General features: G+C 42.4%; 2 long non-coding RNA genes across 2 annotated transcripts in view; one reads left to right on the top strand and one right to left on the bottom strand.

The window, feature by feature from the left end:
* LOC129634988 (uncharacterized) overlaps window positions 1-20,186 on the bottom strand; it is a 370,413-nt gene that overhangs the window by 7,467 nt on the left and 342,760 nt on the right. The window contains exon 6 of the long non-coding RNA XR_008706043.1: window positions 12,712-12,797. This is a non-coding gene — a long non-coding RNA (uncharacterized LOC129634988). The remainder of the gene's footprint in view (window positions 1-12,711; window positions 12,798-20,186) is intronic.
* Window positions 7,409-18,326, top strand: LOC129634990 (uncharacterized). The gene is made up of 3 exons (XR_008706046.1): window positions 7,409-7,627; window positions 8,069-8,190; window positions 17,688-18,326. It is a non-coding gene; the product is annotated as an uncharacterized LOC129634990 (long non-coding RNA).

The following is a 20,186-nucleotide window of genomic DNA, read 5'->3' as shown; positions in this document are numbered from 1 at the left end:
AAGAGTGGTTCAACAGTCTATGGGAAGGTGTTCTTTCTGGGTCGAGGGCAGGAAGCTGAGGTCTGCAGGGTGGGCTGTTGAGAAGGAAAGATGGGCATAAAGTAGGGGATGAAAAGATAAACTGAATTCTGTGAGGATGGGCAGAAATTCATGCAGCGAGACTAGGATCCACACTGGTCTCACTCCACCTCCAAGTCATCCACTTCGATGATGGAAGTAAGCTGGGGGAGAAGCTGGCTCCTCATGGAGCTAAAAAAGCACTTGGCCTGGGAATAAGAGAAGGTGAAGATGCAGAAGTTGGAGACGTATGAGCCCAGCCCCACAAGGTGAGTAAACAGGCAAGTGGCAGTATAAGCAAGCCACAGCAGCACCTCATGACCTGCACTGGCCTTCCAAGCATAAAAAGAAATATGAATGACACTCTAGTTCCAATTCCAAATCTCATACAAAAAGTCTGTGGTTCATACTAACCTGGAACTATGGACAGAAATGAATTATGGAAAATATAGTTTCAGTTTAGCTAAGCAGACAGAACATATTTACTATACTGGCTATCTGATGAGAAGCATTCAAGAGAACGGCAGAGGGGAAAAGCCCTGATGATGCCTTCTGAGTCTCTGGATGCAGCCGGGCCTGAAGCTGTAACTAACTATCCCTGGAATTTCCACTTGTGTGAACCACTGAGCTCAAGCTGCTTTAAACTGTGATTCTGTCTCTTACAAAGAAAGTGGCCTGACCAATATAAATACCTAGTTCATCTTCCAATAGTAATTTAGTTCAAAAGTCATAACAGAATCCCAGTGAAGATCCTAACTTTGGTATAACAATTAGGAACAAACTAAAAATCCTGGGATAATAGGGAATAACTGATACATGGCATTTTCACTTTTCATGGGTAAAAATTTGCTCAGAACTGGCAAAAAGGCTTATGTACAAAACATGGTTAATGTCTGCCATTAACATACCAAGTGGCAGGTATAGTCTTTGTAGAAGGTAAGCTGACATACTATGGGAAGCCAAAGGAACCCCCAGACAGAAACTCAAAGGTGGGGAGTCCCCATACTTCAAAATTTCAAGGGATTTAAGAGCTCTGTGTCAAGAACCAAGGGAAAAATATATTTCTTATTATATCACAAAATCATATTTTCCAAGCTTTTTAGGTACCAGGTAGTGTGCACCTATAAATGGGGGACAAACACATGGATAAGACTGTCATCCCCTCAAGGTGCTCAAAGAATCACACTGCTCATCCTAGAAACCATTTTTCTAATTATGCAATCAAAAATTTCATTCAGTTTAGTTCAGTCACTCAGTCGTGTCTGACTCTTTGTGACCCCATGAATTGCAGCACGCCAGGCCTCCCTGTCCATCACCAACTCCTGGAGTTCACTCAAACTCACGTCCATCGAGTCGGTGATGCCATCCAGCCATCTCATCCTCTGTCGTCCCCTTTTCCTCCTGCCCCCAATCCCTCCCAGCATCAGAGTCTTTTCCAATGAGTCAAATCTTCGCATGAGGTGGCCAAAGTACTGGAGTTTCAGCTTTAGCATCATTCCTTCCAAAGAAATATCAGGGCTGATCTCCTTTAGAATGGACTGGTTGGATCTCCTTGCAATCCGAGGGACTCTCAAGAGTCTTCTCCAACACCACAGTTCAAAACCATCAATTCTTTGGCACTCAGCCTTCTTCACAGTCCAACTCTCACATCCATACATGACCACTGGAAAAACCATATCCTTGACTAGACGGACCTTTGTTGGCAAAGTAATGCCTCTGCTTTTGAATATGCTATCTAGGTTGGTCATAACTTTCCTTCTAAGGAGTAAGCGTCTTTTCATTTCATGGCTGCAATCACCATCTGCAGTGATTTTGGAGCCCAAAAAATAAAGTCTGCCACTGTTTCCACTGTTTCCCCATCTATTTCCCATGAAGTGATGGGACCAGATGCCATGATCTTCGTTTTCTGAATGTTGAGCTTTAAGCCAACTTTTTCAGTCTCCTCTTTCACTTTCATCAAGAGGCTTTTGAGTTCCTCTTCACTTTCTGCCATAAGGGTGGTGTCATCTGCGTATCTGAGGTTATTGAGATTTCTCCCGGCAATCTTGATTACAGCTTGTTTTTCTTCCAGCCCAGCATTTCTCATGATGTACTCTGCATATAAGTTAAACAAGCAGGGTGACAATGTACAGCCTTGACGTACTCCTTTTCCTATTTGGAACCAGTCTGTTGTTCCATGTCCAGTTCTAACTGTTGCTTCCTGACCTCCATATAGGTTTCTCAAGAGGCAGGTCAGGTGGTCTGGTATTCCCATCTCTTTCAGAATTTTCCACAGTTTATTGTGATCCACACAGTCAAAGGCTTTGGCATAGTCAATAAAGCAGAAATATATGTTTTTCTGGAACTCTTGCTTTTTCAGTGATCCAGCAGATGTTCGCAATTTGATCTCTGGTTCCTCTGCCTTTTCTAAAACCAGCTTGAACATCAGGAAGTTCATGGTTCACGTATTGCTGAAGCCTGGCTTGGAGAATTTTGAGCATTACTTTACTAGCATGTGCTGCTGCTGCTGCTGCTAAGTCGCCTCAGTTGTGTCCGACTCTGTGCAACCCCAGAGACGGCAGCCCACCAGGCTCCCCCGTCCCTGGGATTCTCCAGGTAAGGACACTGGAGTGGGTTGCCATTTCCTTCTCCAATGCATGAAAGTGAAAAGTGAAAGTGAAGTCACTCAGTCGTGTCCAACTCCTAGCGACCCCATGGACTGCAGCCCACCAGGCTCCTCCATCCATGGGATTTTCCAGGCAAGAGTACTGGAGTTGGGTGCCATTGCATGTGAGATGAGTGCATGTGCGGTAGTTTGAGAATTCTTTGGCATTGCCTTTCTTTGGGCTTGGAATGAAAACTGACTTTTCCAGTCCTGTGGCCGCTGCTGAGTTTTCCAAATTTGCTGGCATATTGAGTGCAGCCCTTTCACAGCATCATCTTTCAGGATTTGAAATAGCTCCACTGGAATTCCATCACCTCGACTAGCTTTTTTCATAGTGATGCTTTCTAAGGCCCACTTGACTTCACATTCCAGAATGTCTGGCTCTAGGTGAGTGATCATACCATTGTGATCATCTTGGTCGTGAAGATCTTTTCTGCAAAAGCCATCTCCCACTCCACATTGATCCTATGATCTACCAAAGTTCCTACGTATTTTTCTTCTATATATATTAAAGTCAACTGCTGCCTAACCAAGTTCTTTCCTTCATGTTTTAAATTTTTCCTAAATGTTTTAAATTTTTACAAATGTTCTTCTAATTTCAAAAGTAGTAAATGCAGCATACAGAAATTTTAGGACACTATGCTACAAAGTTCTCTTTTTGTAACTACTTTTATTCTTGGGTAGTGACTGTCTCAAGCTCTGGGAGGCCCCTTGCCCGCTAACTGCAGTATGAGTAGGTGGATGGAATGGACCTCAGACCCAACACCATTCTTTGTTTTTGGTCCTCCCATGAAGATGGTACAAGCCATCTTCATCTGTTACTGGGCAGTTACTTTGTAACCAGTCTTATTATCTCTGCTTTCTTGTATCCCCTTCACAGCAATCAGAGTGTCACTCAGAATGTCAATCAGGTCTATGGCCATACCACCCTAAACATGCCTGATCTGGTCTCGGAAGCTAAGCAGGGTCAGACCTGGTTAGTACTTGGATGGGAGAATGTCAATCAGATCACTCCCCTCCCTTGCTTAAATCTTCTCATTTATGATCTGTCATGGCTAGAACATAACCTAACGCATATGAGAGTCTAGAAGGCTTTGTCTCCCTCTTGACCTCATTCATCACTTTCCAGCTTCTTGGGGATTCTCTCTGGCCCTCAAGCATGCCCAGTTGGCCCCCCTCAGGTTCTTGGCAGCAGGAATGCTTTGCCCTCCTCGGGCTGGCTTCTTCTGACTCCAGTCTCAGATTACACATCACCATTCCTGAGAAGCTTTTGCTATCCACCTTGCTCAAGAAGTCTCTCCCCACCTTTCCACTACTTGTTTATAACTCCTTTCCTGCCTTATTTTTCATCATTTCACTTATCAATACCTGAAAATATATTGTGTTTCTGAGTTTACTGACCTCTGAGTCCCTAAGCATGAAGATCTCTTAGGAGTAGGTTGTTGAGAGACCCCATAGTAGAGTAGTTCTAGTAGCTTTCTTTAGATCTAGAGGTGGGAAAAGGGCTCCATAGTGATTTGCCATGTTTTGTTGATTGCCTTTAACCCTGCCCTCATCTTTGTAAACAACATCTTCTTTATTAAACTCTCCGTCATTAACCCAGCAAATCAGCCTTCTCCTCCTTCCCAGGTGCTTAACTTAGGTTTTAACTTGACTTTGGGGACAAGGGAAGAGGTCTGTGTCCTGATGAGAGATGCTGAATCATCAAGGCTAGTCCTCTGCCCTTTGGCCCAAGTATCAGAACTGTCAGCTTCCTTCTGATCTCGCAGTGTTCTTCATTTGCTTCCATTGCTCAGCATCATGGAGGCACAGGAATTAAGAGTTAATGTATCTCTAAAAATTAAGCACTGAATCAGGCCCTTTATTTATAGCTCATTTTATAAATGTGAATTAAAGTGGGCCAATCTTATGACACACTCAAATTTATTATCCCCACTTGATGGCTTGGATAGTTAAATACTTCAGTGAATAAACTTAGAATTCATTAAGTCTCATCTGGTCATATTTCATATATTTGCAATCCACTCTCTTCCCTGGCAGTTTTCAAACAAGAAAATTAAGTCTGGCTCTGAAATTTATGGATGTATTCTTCTAATACTCCTTTAATTAGAAACTCCTATGTGGTTTCCTAAGCAAACCACCCACAGAGAAAAGTTATAGGACAGGGGCTCCTATTGTTTGACTATTTCCTAATTCCTTTTTTTCCCTTAAACTCTCATTAGCTCAGAAACACCTGTAGGTAAAGTTCTGTAGAAACACAGCTGGGAGGGCCAACTTTTCACCTTCAGGTTGGCATTAAGCAGGTTTGGTAACAGTTAATTGGTTTAGTTTTCACTATTGAATATTAATGGAGTGGAATTAAGTCACAAAGTTCCTGGTCGATGGGGAGCTTTCTGAGAGTTTAAAGACCACAGGTAATTGTACTTGAGGAGAAGGAGGCTACCCTGCCCTGCTTTCATTTCTAGATGCAAAGATCTCCCCAAACCCATCTGTCAAGGCTTGTGCTGTGTGTGACTGCCACTTTGGATACTGCGTTAACTACTTGTGGGAAAGGGGAGAGGGGAGAAGAGAAGAGAATGTGGCACATATCCAGGCGTGGCATTTGAGCAGAGTCTGGGTTGCCCATGGAGCCCCATTAAGTGTGCCTGAAACGAGATATCACTCCAGGACTCTGGGCTCCGCTGCTTATGGGAGGAATCACGCACGAGGACGAGGGAGTTAGATGTGTGTAATATTTTTAGCGCTAAACATCTTTGGCCTGAAACCTAACAAAGAGCACTAGAGGGAGTCAAGTCAGTCAACAAATATGTATTCAGCTCCTTGTATGTGCGCTCCTAGCTCCAGATACTGGATATAGAGCCCTGACCAGGCAACTAACGCTTAGCACAGTGCTGATTATGGGCTAGGCATCATTCTCAGTGTTTTACATGTATGGTGGTGGTAGTTTAGTCACTAAGTCGTGTCTGACTCTTTGCGACCCCATGAACTGTAGCCCTCCAGGCTGTTCTGTGCATGGAATTCTCCAGGCAAGGAATTCTGCCAGCAGATTACCCTCAGACTTGGACCACAGCCCTTTCCTGTGTTTCTAGCCTGCTAGTCTATCTTGCAGGTTTCAGATTTGTACCTCCACAGTCACGTGGACCAATTCCATTAAATCAGTTTGTCTACATATGTATATACACATCCTATGGAGAATCTTGACAAATACAATGGTTGGGAACTTGAATTCTGGAGTCATACTATTGGAAGTCAAAACTCTTTTCTCCAATTTACTGTCTGTATAACCTCGAGCACATTAGCTTCTCAGAGCTTCAGTTTCTTCATCTTTAGGTTGGGACTCCACTTAATTCCCACATTACCCTGGGAAGTAGGTTCTAATATTGTCCCAAGTGCCCATCAACAGACAACTGGATTAAGAAGATGTGGCATTAAGAAGATGTGTAGATATATATACTACAGAATACTACTCAGCCCCAAAAAATGTATGAAATACTGCTATTTGCAGTAATGTGGATGGACCAAGAGAATATTATGCTTAGAGAAATAAGTCAGATGAATACTTTAACATATTACTTATGTGTGAAATCTTAAAAAAAAACAAATGAATGTATATGCAAAACAGAAACAGACTCATAGATATAGAAAACAAGCTTGTGATCACCAAAAGGGAAGAGGAAAAGGGGAAAGGGACAAACTATGAGACTGAGATACAAGGTACTATATATAGCTCAGATAAGCAACAAGGATATACTTACTGTACAGTACAGGGAATTATACCTACTATTTATAATAAACTATAATGGAATAGAATCTGCAAAAATACTGGATCACTATATTGTACATCTATGTAGCTAACACAATATTGTAAATCAGCTATGCGTGTATGCCTGCTCAGTCACTCAGTTGTGTCTGACTTTGCAACTCTGTGGATTATAGCCCCTCATGCTCCTCTGTCCATGGGATTCTCCAGGCAAGGATACTGAAGTGGGTTGCCATTCTCTTCTCCAGGGGATCTTTCTGACCCAGGGATCGAACCCAGGTCTCCTGCATTGCAGGCGGATTCTTTACCACTAAACCACCAGGGAAGCCCCAAATAAGCTATACTTCAATTTTTTGTTAAAAAAAAAAAAAGACACAATCCTGGTCCTTGAGGAATTTGTAGATTCATTATCAACACTTCTATAACACAGTCTATACACAGTAATAAAGCACAGTGGCTAAGCACCTAGGATTGGCAGTCAGAATATCTGGGTTTAAATCCTGGCTTTACTTCCTACTGGTCGCGTGACTTTGGGCAGTTTGATGACTTTTTCTAGACCTCTCCTGTAAATGACAGGCAATGATGATGACAGCAAAACAGAGCTAACGTTCATTGTGACCTTCCTGGGTGCTGGGTCCCAGACGCTCACCGGACTACCCCTTGAATCCTCACCAAGTCCCTGAAAACTAGTTAACTTTTATCAACTCCATTTGACACATAAGGAACTCAGGTTTAAGAGGTTAAATGACTTATTAGGAGAGGGGAGTGGTGGTAGTGAGGAACTGCTGAGGACCCCTAAGTACTGGTCCTGAGTAGCCCTGGGCCCACCTGGCCATGCCCATCGGGGTGGCGCCCATCTGATCCTCTGAACCCCGGAAGGCACGGAAGAGCCAGCGCGAACTCCAAAACCTGGCGGCCAGGGTGCATAAATTAAACGTGCGCCTCCCGCCTGGGGGAGTGACAGCTCCCTGTGATTACTGCACTGTGAAAAATGTTAGCCTTTAGAAGGTTTCCTCCCTTCCTATTCTGTTAGCACTCACACAGAGGTCTATTAGCAGTGCTCCCAGCCTGCTGGGGATGCTGGCAAGGCCACGAAAAAACCCACTCCCCCAGAAGATCTGGCTGCGTTTTTAGCTCCAGGCTGCTGGCACGTGCCACCTGCCCATGTACCCAGACACAGGATTTATTGTGCTCTGCTGTGTTGGCTCTCAGGCCTGTCCTGGGATCTCATAGTGACAGACACATGTTTCATGGAGAAAAATTTAGGCCACTACACAACGGGGAAGGAGAGAGAGAGCACAGGAAGAAGGAGGGAAGAGGACGAAGAGCAGATCAGAAGGCCAAGGCTGTAAAAAAAAAAAAAAAAAGGTTCTGTCCAATCCCTGAGCTTTTTAGAAGCAGGAAGCACTGTGCTGACCTAGAGTTTACAGCTCAGAGTTTCAGGTGGCTATCTTCTCTGCAGTCAAAGGAGGGCAGTTAACTTGCAGACACGGTTTACTCCTGCAGGGGCTGTGACGAGGACAGAAAGAAGTGGAGCTGGTAGGGCAGGAAAAAGCCAGAATCCCATGTGACAAGGATGACCCTTTCCTTCCCGTCTTTGGCTACAGAAACAATTCCTACAGGGCTACATCTCAGGAGAGATGTTCCAGGTCCATGGGAGCAGTGCCATGCAAGTGTGGGCCACTGGCTGGAGCAGGTCTGAGAATCCTTGGGTACCAGTCAGTAAAAGGTAAGTGCAGAACTGAGGAGCCATGATTAGAAACTTTGAGCATGATCTAATGCTACCAAGACATTCCAGCATATGATCACTGACTTGTCTCATTGACCATGACATAGGCCAGTTTGGGTGTTGAATTTGAGCCTGTGGGGTGTGTTTCCCATGGCCTGAGCTGTTTATTACTCACGCACAGTCACAGAACATCTTGGGCACTGAGTTTGACAAGCACTGTTGAAGAGGTTATTAGTATGCCTCTATAGTCACTAAGTTGCTGTGCCTTTATGAGTCTCAGTTTCCCTGTTTGTAAACTGGGAATAAATCATGTATGTCCTAAGGACTTTTGGAAGATGAAATGAGATGCGGTGTGTCAAGAGGTTAGCAAGGTAGCTGACAAATGCTGTGCACTCAGTACAAGTGAGCTCTTGTCACTCGGTCATGGTGAACAGACAGAGCTTTCAATCTGGCTTGGAACGAGGTGTCTCCGCACCACAGATGCCTGGGGAAGTGAGCACAATCTCAAAGACTTGACCCACAGCAAGCCAAGGATATCTCCAAAAGCAAGACAGAGGAGCTGGTCACCCGCCAGGGAATGAAGATGGTAAAGCTTATTCCCTCGGCTGTGAACAAGCGAATCGATGGTGAAGGAAAGCCTTGGGTCCTCGAGTGCTCTAAAAGCCTATAATAAAATTTAAAATCAATGTCGAAGCTGACAGCAAACCGATGGCAGGGCCAGAGGCCAGGAATGAAGTGTCTCTGTGCAGGAAGCAGGCAGACACGCTGGGCAGCGATCCTCAGAACAGCACGCTGAGCATCCAGGTGAAAGCATCTGGCTGCCTAGATTTCACCGAGATCCTGCCTCCTGGGCTGGCGCTCCCCCATGGATGCAGGAGGTGCATGTGGGAAAGGAGCTGTCGAAGGAGTAAGACCTGGACCCCAGTACTGTGCTGCCCTATTCACTCAGCTTTTGGAGGTATGGAGCCAGAGCCTGGGAAATTCTATCTTACACTATTAATTTCACCTACATTAAAAAAAAATGAACAGACAATGCAGTCCAGCTATTGTTATGGGCCAAATGCATCCTCTTCAAATTCATAGGCTGAAACTCTGATCCTTAACATGATGGTGCTAGGAGGTAGGACTTTGGGGAGGTAACCGAGTTATGAGGTCATGAGGGTGGGAGCCCCATGACAGGATTAATGTCATAAAAAGAGGAAGAGACTAGGGCTCTCTCTCTCTGCCATGTGAGGACACAGCAAGAAGGTGGCCATGAAAAGCAAACCATGAAAAGCACTTTCATCATGAACTGCAGCAACCAGCACCTTGATCTTGAATCTCCAAACCTGTGAGAAGTAAATGTTTGTCGTTGAAGTCACTCAGTCTCTGACATTTTGTTACAGCATCCTGAATCAACCAAGACAGTATTTCTCAGGTGAGGAGCTATACAGATTCATCTATCTGTGCAAGCGTTTCTTGATTCCCCTCGATGTTGGGGACTAATGGTGAAATAGGACATTTGGAAAGTAGTGAGTTTGAGACTGGCAGGGAAGACAGACAGGTTAGCAAACACTTAGCATCCAGGGTACTAGGAACAACAATGACTTTATGAGACCAGAGGGGAGTGCAGAGGCAACACTACCTGACGGGGAGGGGAGTGGGTAGGCAGGGAGATGATGCTGAAGAGATGCTAAGCCTTGTTGTACCTGTTCTAAGGACATGGTGGGCAGTGGACTCTGGGTGGCTGCTCTCGTGATGTGTGGTGAAGGGGAAAGTGGGCCAATCAGAGGATCTCAGGAATTTCACTAGTATGTTTAAGTGTAGGAATGAAACCTGTAATGGGCTATGAAAGCTGAAGAAAGGAAGAGTGTAGAAGAGAGGCTCAGTGAAGCAGAGAGAGAGAGGTGGGAGCGTGAGAGGGAGAAAGAGGGAGAGAGAGAGAACATGAAGCAGGGAAGGAGAGAGGGAGAGCATGACCTAACTTAATTTTGAAAACTGCACAGTTCTATATTTCCATTCCCCTGCAACATGGTTATATTTGGCTATTTTTGAAATGTTTCCATAAATTAGAATGGGTAATGTTTACTAGAAGTAGTCTCTGTTCTTAACAAGCCAAAGAGACCTAACAGAACTCCAGGAGTGATCTGGGAGAGCAATACTGACTCACAGAAATGTAATTGCACAGTCTCAGCCAAACACAAAAAGAGAAATTAAACACTGGTGCTGACATCGCCCTTGCACACATGTGCATATGCCCTGGCCTGAGTGCTTAGTGCAGCCATGACATTGCCCACTGTTCCTGGGTGGGTCTACGAACTTTGCTAGGTGTGAGCACCTCACTCAGCTAAGTGTGCCTGCTGTGTTGATTATACGTTTCTAAGCAAGAGGAAGAGAGGAACGGAGAGAGTAATTAGCAAGCAAAGGAATGAGCATCTTGTTTGCATTTCTGTTGTGAAGGCTCATCATTTACATCAACTGAGGTGCTTAGTGAATTAAAGCCACATGTGAGTTAAGTGTGTTGATCTCATGATCTAACTTAACAGCAAAAACACTCAGGTTCAGCCTATGGTTTGAAGAACTGAAGCCATTAATTAACTCTTAAGTCTTAAACAAACAGCTTCCTTTACAAGCTAAATGTCAACTGAACTTTGATTCATGAAGTCACCAATTAGTCTTCTTGGCTTCATGTTCAGTCTAGAGCCATCAGATTGATAAATATGTTACATCATCTCCCTACACTGCCTCTTTGTCAAAGATAAATGGCAAAAGAGCAGATTAAAACTAAAACCCAAGACAGGATGCCTATCTGAAATCTGAGGGATATTAGGGTTTCCAAATGAATTAGCCCACTGGAATTAACAACTTTTCCTCTAAGCTGTGTATGGAGAGGGGACAGTCAGGTGGCCCAGGGCATTTCTTGGTCCATTTTAAACTCGCTAAATGAAAACCACGTGAATGGTTGGTTTGTGAGCCAAACGATGTCCACAATTTAACAGTTGGAAGTGGTGTGAGCTCAGCCCTAGTGCAGACAATCTTCTCCCTAGTGTGACTACTCAGGTCGAGTACCTGCAGGGTCCTCACTCAAACAGGTGGACACTGACGAGGCCCTGACTGAGGCTGAGCAGCCTGTGAGAAAGAACTCCAGAAACTCCACCCTCAGCAGAGAAAAGCAATGTACACATTTATCTCAGACTTACAGATTTAAATCAAGTCTGACTCTGATTATTCTAATCTGTTAAATTAACAATTAAGCAATAAGTATTCATTTTCCTGCTAAAGGGGCTTCCCTCATAGCTCAGTTGGTAAAGAATCCGCCTGCAATTGCAGGATACCCCGGTTCGATTCCCAGGTTGGGAAGATCTGCTGGAGAAAGGGCAGGCTACCCACTCCAGTATTCTTGGACTTTCCTGGTGGCTCAGCTGGTAAAGAATCTGCCTGCAATGCGGGAGACCTGAGTTTGATCCCTGGGTTGGGAAGATCCCCTGGAGAAGGGAAAGGCTACCCACTCCATGATTGTGGCCTGGAGAATTCTGGGTTACAAAGAGTTGGACATGGCTGAGCGACTCTCACTTTTCTTGCTAAAGGGGTTCAGAATATGCCATGTCAAAATATGCCATTTTGGCATAGAGGTTACTTTGAGCCAAAGGCAGTTGAGAGGTAACAGATGCAGGAGAGAATTTCTCTGCACTACCCCTATCTGCTGGAGAAGGCACTGGCACCCCACTCCAGTACTCTTGCCTGGAAAATCCCATGGATGGAGAAGCCTGGTAGGCTGCAGTCCATGGGGTCGCCAAGAGTCGTGTCATTTTCCCTCTTCCCTTTCATGCATTGGAGAAGGAAATGGCAACCCACTCCAGTGTTCTTGCCTGGAGAATCCCAGGGATGGAGGAGCCTGGTGGGCTGCCGTCTGTGGGGTCACACAGAGTCGGACACGACTGAAGCGACTTAGCAGTAGCAGCACCCCTATCTGCCTAAAAGCAAGGCAGAGATTTCTGTCCATGAAGGTGCCTTCCCAGTACCAAAAAAGGAAGGACAAATTGTCATCAGAGACTAGGAGTTGACACTGAGATGAGTTGGCATAAACAGACCTTCTGAAAATAACTCATAGGGAGAACTAATGGAAGATATTTTGCAGTCACTGGCCCACAATATATCATCCTTTGAAACCTGAATCTGTTTCTTTTGTTAAAATGGCATATGAGACCCCAGACTCCAATCACTTTTTCAGTTTCTCTTTTCTGTGAATTCCTGTGTATGTAAATATTCATAAAAATTGTGTGCTTTTTCTCCTGTTAATCTGTTTCCTATTAGTTTAATTCACAGGCCCCCAGGCATTGAACAAAATAAAGCAGAAGAAAACTTTTTCTCCTTGACAGTGACACAGTGCTAACCTCAAAACTTAAGGGAGACTTACAAGGGTAAGGGGAAAGGAATCCCTACCCATCAAGGATTGTGAAAGCAAGAATGTCCTAAACAAAATATCAGTATGCTTATAAGAATGACAAACATTTTTAAAGACCAATAATATCAAGTAAATACCTCTGATAGCCCAGTGGGTAAAGAATCCACCTGCAGTGCTGGAGACACAGGAGATGTGGGTTTAATCGCTGGGTCAGGAAGATCCCCTGGAGGAAGAAATGGCAACCTATTCCAGTATTGTTGCTTGAAAAATCCCATGGACAGAAGAGTCTGGCAGGTTATGGTCCAAAGGGTCACAAAGAGTTGGACATGACTGAGCAATTAAGCATGCCGGCAATATCAAGTAGTGGCATAGATGTGGCACAATGGGCACTTTTCTAGCTCTTGGTGAGCACATAAATTTGGTGAAGACTCTTTTGGAAGACAATTTGGTAGGCTCTGTCAAAAATTAAAATGTACAAACTTTTGATCCAGCAATTTCATTTCTAGGAAGTTAATTAAAGACATCCTTGCATACATACACAAACTCAGCTGGTGAGAGAATTTTTATTTCAACATTGTTTTTAATAGCAACACACTGAAAAATCATCCAGTATCCAGCAATGGAGAAGTGGCTACAAGGAGTCAGGAGAAAGAAAGAAGTAAGCCTCCACCAATATCCCATTGTGGGACGATATCTAGGACAATGAAGGTGTTTAAATAGTAAATCACGGAAGAGGACAAGGATTTCTTAAGTAGATTATAATGAAGTACTGTCCGTTAAAAAATGAACTTCATTAAAATTAAGAACTTCTATTCATCAAAAATCTATTAAAAGAAACCACAGGTTCAACAACTGATGAGTGGATCAATAAAAGTGGTATATGCATAGAGTGGAAAATTACTCAGCAATTAAACAAATGAATGCCATTCTGATACATGCTAAAACCTGGATGTACCTTGAAAACATTATGCTAAGTAAAAGAAGCCAGTCACAAAAGACAACATAATGTATGGTTCTGTTTAAATGAAATGTCTGGAATAGGCAAATCTATTAAGACAGAAGTAGATCAGTGGTTGTTAGGGCCTGAGCAGAAGGAAGAAGAAGGAGTAATAGATATGGCATTTCATCTTGAGGTGATGAAAATACTCTAGAATTAAACAGTGTTGATGGTTATAAAACTTTGAGAATGTGGTGAAAGCACTGCATTAAATACTTTCAACAGATGAATTTTGTTATGTGAATTATATCTCAACTTAGAAAATTGCATTTCAAAATCAGTAAGAGAGAGAAAAGGCAAACCACAGACTGTGAGAAAATATATACAATATGTACACCTGACAAAACTATCGAGAATATAAGGATATATAAAGAGTTCCTACAAACCAACAAGAAAAAGACAAACCGATATAAAACAATTAGCAATCAATTTTACCAGGCACTTTCCAAAGGTGTTTACACAAATGGCCAAAGCTTACTACAAGATTAGGTTCTGAACATCTTTAGTCACCAGCAAAATGCCAACTGTAACCACAGTGAGAAAACACCACCCGTGGTCCAGAATGCCAAGAATTAATAGCAAGTGCTGGTCAAGCTGTAGGCAATCGGGACTCTTACACTGCCATTGGGAATGTAAACTGCACTGTCACTCTGAAAATCTGTTTACATTATCTTCCAAGGCAAAACACACATCTGCCTATGACTCAGAAATTTCTTTCCTAGATATATGCCTAGCAGAGTTGAGTGCATATGTCCACTCAAAGACATGCTCAAGAATGTTCACAGCAGCTTTATTTATAAGTCCCCTGATGGAAGCAAACCAATTGTCTTCCAATTGGAGAATGAATAAACGTGTATGAAATACAATAGAATACCACTTAGCAATAAAAATGAAAACAAAAAAATAAGGAGACAAACAAGGATGTGGATAAACCACCCAGGAATTTTTAAGTGAAAAAAGTCACTCATTAACTGGTATATACTAAATGATTCCATTTATTAGAAGTTTAAGAAAAGGCAAATTAAACCAAACAATGGTAATAGACTCAGAATAGTGGCTACTTTTATAGAAAAGTGGACTTCCCTGGTGGCTCAGATGGTGAAGCATCTGCCTACAATGCGGGAGACCCACGTTAGATCCCTGGATCAGGAAGATCCCGTGAGAAGGAAATGGCAACCCACTCCAGTATTCTTGCCTGGAAACTCCCATGGACGGAGGAGCCTTGTAGGCTACAGTCCACGGGGTCGCAAAAAGTCACATAACTGAGCAATTTCACTTTTATAGAAAAGTAGGGATGAGAAAGGTACATTACAGAGCCTTCTAACTCTAGGTAATTGCCTGATAAAGAATGGAGTTGGACCTTTTCATTACACCATACACAAAAATTAACCGTGGAGGGATTACAGACCTAAATGTAAGAGCCAAAGCTACAAACTAAGAAGAAAATTTTGGAGGAAAGCTTTATGACATTGTGTTAGGCAAAACCTCCTTAGATACGACACCAAAAGAATAAGTGACAAAAGAACAAGATTAAGTGGACTTCACCAAAATTAAGAATCTTTAATTTTCTTCAAAGGACACCACCACATAAATAAAAAGGTAATTCACAAAATTGAAGAGAATATTTGCCATTTGATAAGCCTTCCCAGGTGGCTCAGTGGTAAAGAATCCGCCTGACAGTGCAGGAAACAAAGTTCAATCTCTGGGTTGGGAAGATCCCCTGAAGGAGGAAGTGGCAATCCACTCTAGTATTCTTGCCAGGAAAACCCCATAGACAGAGGAGCCCGGTGGGCCACAGTCCATAGAGTCGCAAAGACCCGGACCCAACTGAGCGACTGAGCATACATATACACAAGGGCTTTGAATCCAGAACATGTAAGGAATTCTTATAACCCAGTAATAAAAAGACAAATAACCCAATTTAAAAATGGAGAAAGAATCCAAAGAAAACATATAAATGACCAAAAAGCACACGAAAAGATGTTCATAGGGATGACCATTGTTGCTGTTGTTGTTTAGTTGCCCAGTCGTGTCTGACTCCTTGTGACCATTAGGAAAATGCAAATCAAAACCACAATGAGATATAACATCACACCCCTTAAGGTGGCTATAATAAAAAAGATAGATAATCACAAGTGTTGACAAGGATGTGAAATATTCTCATAAGAGTTTTTAAAAATGGATGGTACATGATTTTATTTCAAAGAGACTGCTAAAGTATATAAAAGGATGATTTCACATACATATAAACAACCCATCTATACATACGTAGATATGCATGAATTTGGGTGTAAATCCCTAGAAGAACTCTTGGGAAGATACTTTCAGAGCTCTGAAGTTGTTTGTTCTGGGAGTGAACAGAGGTCACTCTATAGCCTATGAGTGACCCCCATGAGGGGTCTATATGGCCATTTTGGTTTGTTTCCTTCTGCAATGTTTCATTTTTATCCAGCAAGGATGTTTTCCTGTATTACTTGTATAATAAAACAAAGTTTTAGAGTAAAAACTGCCAACTGGGAGTGCACAAGGGATTGTCTGAAGGTGGCATGGATATCCAGAGGAGGGAGTCATCATCATGGTGTGACAAACAAGGGCAGGAAGTTCTTTGATGTGGAGCTGGAAGTTGGGTGTGACGTGCCTGGGCAAGGTGATGTGGAAACTCAGAAAATGGGGCAGCATTTTGACAAGTCTAGTATTGCCTTGGTTTCAGTTTTAAAAGTATATCCATTATGCAACATGCATTTATTTTGGATCTATTCCTGTGAGAAAAGTATAGACATATACAAGTATCAGAGAAGATTTATTTCATGCACACACACACACACACACACACACAAAAGGAAGGAAAAGAGGAAGCAAGGAGGAAAGTTGGGAAAGGAAGGAAGGTAGAAAGGAGGGAGGAGAGATAAAAATAAACAAAGCCAAAAGGCAGTGAACCCCACTGCCATTTTAACTGACCAGACCTGTTAAGAAATAATGAAGTGTTCAAAGTTCTAGAATTCCCAGGATACTATGCAATTCAATTTTTTTTCCCTGAAAGAAAGTCTCTGACCAGCCTTAAGAGTATAGCTGAAGCTTGAACAGCGGGAGGGATAGGGACACTGACCCCTGCACAGTCAAAAATCCAAGTATAACTTACAGTCAACCCTCCATAACCATGGTTCCTCATCTGCAGATTCAGCCAACCATGGGCCATGTACTGCTGTGGTATTTACTATTGAAAAAAATTCACATCTAAGTGGACCTGTGCAATTCAAACCCATCTTGTTCAAGAGTCAACTGTGTTGTCTTCTCTGTGCTAATTCTGCTCTTTGCCTCATCAATTAGACTTTATCGCCAGGTAAAAGCATCTTTCAGAACATTCTGCAGCCTGGCATTGTGCCATCCTCTACAAAGAGCTGCTGAATAACGACGGTAGCTCATGCTTGGCTTCATCATTTGGGTCATCCTTAGCTTGATCTTTGGGGTGGTTCAGGGTAAATTTGGTTAGCTTGGTCTTCCACGGCTCACAAAAGGTCCAACTTTGCCTCCAAAGTGTGTGCAGGCAGGAATAGAGTGGAGTAAGCTGGTTGTGCATAAATATACTTGGCCAAACTAGAGGAGATACCACTCAAGTCATAAAAATTCCTGTCTGTGGTTACTGGCAGTTTTTGATCATGTTACTTTTCCTCAGGTGGGAGTGAAATGCAATTACAGATTCACAGAGCCTTTGGGTAAAGGAATAGGATTGAAATTATCCCTTCAAGTACTCCATTTTAAAACAGGAAAACATTCATAAAAAGAGAGTTAGGCCAGTGGTACCAAATCATTTTTTAAAAACTTGGTCTACCTTCCAGTATGGACTTGCTGGAGTCACAATATTATCTAAACTAACTGCTGAGACCCCAAAGTCTGCCAAGCTAGGAATTCAGCCAGTATGATTGTCCATCCCTTCCAGTTTAAAATTAAATTAAATCTTTGGTTGTTTGCCTGAATTAATCGTTCAATTTGCAAAAAAACAATCAAACCTATGCTGTAAGTGATTCCAGCTGTGGGGTGTGTTTTTTTCCAGCAGCGGAGAAAAATTACTTAAGCATTTCATAAACAGAACTGAGAGATGTTTTGGTTTTCTTTCAGAGATGAAGGGATTTCTCAATGGTTGTTGTCCTTGAACCTGGATTATATTTCTTCCTCTTTGGAACCCAACAGTTGACTTTGATGAAGACAATATAAACAGGTCGCCTTCAACTCCAAGGACATTGCTACCAACCTTGAATATATTTTAAGGGCCTTTGATTGAAGCCAAAGAAAACAAGCTAATTACTCAATGTCACACCCACTGCTTGGTTTTCTCCTGGAGGTTGACCACAGGAAGCCACACTCTGACACTCTAAACATACCTTTACTGCACTGGCATCTGATGAGCTCAAACTAGGTCAACCCGATTGCTAAAATTCATTTTTTTCAGTTCTTGGCTGTTGTCACTTTTCCCTTTCATGTACATTAATATAAAAGAAATTCCAGCTCAGATTCCTTTCAAGTTGTTAATGTGAGATGCATCTCAACTTTTATGACTGAAGGTCTTCCTAACATATCTTTATGAATAATGCTACAACTTCAATATTGGGAGTTTTTGAGTGAGAACAGCTATCTTTCATAAATATAGCCTGAACAAGATTGTTAAACCATCAGTTAATATTTATATTCAAGGGAAATGAAAGGAAAAGACTTACCGATAAATAACTTTTTCCATAGCCAGAAGCAAAGTGTGTACAATAAAGCACATATTCCCTAAATAACAAGAATAAATATATCTCATTTTTCTCCTTGTATATTGTGCTTATCAAACTAGAGCCTTATTTGACAAGTACTTTATTCTAATATTATAAATAGTCCAAAGATGAATACAATTCTTTTGTTCATAACTAATATATTTGGGAAATCAACTCTGAATCATTTAGGCAAATCATTTCAGTATATTCATGAAAAGAACAAATTTTTACCCTCTGAACTGAATTATAAACAGTTTTTCACTTTCTTTACTCTAAATAACTAGAGACTTTTGCCTCAAAGTTATTCCTAACAAGAGAAAATTGCACAATGAAATGTGTTTATCTTTTTAATCCCTAAAGGCAGAAGATATAAAATATACATATGGGATGCTAATACGACATAGAAAATCTATCACTGAACCCATGGAAAATAATCCAGGCCTCTCAGCCCAAGACTGCTGGGGTCTTGGAGTATGCATTCATGTGTGAGTGATAGGAGCCAAATAATTGAAGAGTAAAGCTTATACTTGACGTGTAGCTGAGTTCCCATTCATAATATGAGGGGTCAGAGTCTAGGTTTGGCTTTGGATCTTTACGAGTTGTGAAGGAAGGACTTGTCAAGCAGAAGATCATATAAAAAGGAAATCAAAATATTTTCCTGCATCAAAGAACAAGCTGTAGCCTGGGTCCATTAAGCTAGCAACATGCCAGCCTGAACTTCTAGGCTGGAGCTGTGGGTTCCATGCATAGCAATAGCAACCATCTGTAGAGCACTTTAACAGTAGGAAAGAGCCTCCTCCTAAGGGATCTTTGATTTATCACCCTATGTCAACCTTGGGAGAAAAGATTAAAAAAAAAAAAGTATTAACTTTATAGATGAGGAAACAGCCTGTATACAATGGATCTAAGACAGAAACCCACATCTTTGAACCCCAAATCTACTCTATCAAATTTTTGTTCCTAAGCAATCAATAGCAGTTCAGCTGTCTTCTCTGAGTGTTTTTCCATTTGTAAAATGGGAATAAAAGCATCTTATAGCAGGGTTGTCATGGTGATCTGATGAGATAAGTTATGGGGATCAATTAAGACTCTTTGTACTATGAAGTAAAAGACAAATCCAACTTACCATGGCTTTAAAATGATGCAATTTATTGGCTCCTGGACCTGAAAGGTCCACAGGAGGGGCATTTCAGGAGTGGACTGATTGAGAGGTAGGTGGAGAGACAGGGCAGGGCTTCATTTATCAGGGATTCTCTGGGCCCTGCCTTCCTCTGTGTCTTGGCCTCCTGCCCAGGCTGGCTGCCTTCAGAGTACTGAGATGACACCCTGCAGTTCCTGGGCTGCATGGTTTCCCTTCTACAGTGTGGAGAATAAGACGGTTTCCTTTTCCCCAACCATCCAGCTAAGTTTTGAGCTTCACTCTGATTGGATAGTTCTCTAAAAGGATTTTATAATTTACACTTTTCATTCCCCCCACCCACCCTTGGTCATAACATTAGTGTTGTACTTCCAAATGATCTATTCCAGTGGAATGCTGGTCTTAAGAGTCATACCAAATAATCATAAGGAGGAAGGGCGGAGGAGGAGGGGAGAGAGGAGAGGAGGAGGAGAGGTGGTTTCCTGCTGATGACATGAGCTTGGAAGACACAATACACCTCTCTAACAGTTAGGCCTTGTCATCTGAACTCTGGTTATCCAAACTCAGAGGCTATGTAGATATGAAGAGGGAAGGCTCCTCTGTTGAAGTTGAGCTTGACCCTCGGCTATTCCCCATCACTTCTCTTCCCTCATCAGCTATAGTTCCCTCCTTTATTTCCTTTAGGTCTCTGGTCAAAACAACCCCTCATTAAGGAGAAAGGTCCTA

Source organism: Bubalus kerabau, chromosome 20 (genome assembly GCF_029407905.1).
Source record: "Bubalus kerabau isolate K-KA32 ecotype Philippines breed swamp buffalo chromosome 20, PCC_UOA_SB_1v2, whole genome shotgun sequence".
Taxonomy (NCBI): domain Eukaryota; kingdom Metazoa; phylum Chordata; class Mammalia; order Artiodactyla; family Bovidae; genus Bubalus; species Bubalus kerabau.
Note: the sequence above shows the minus strand (reverse complement) of the source record. Positions and strands in the feature narration are given on the sequence as shown.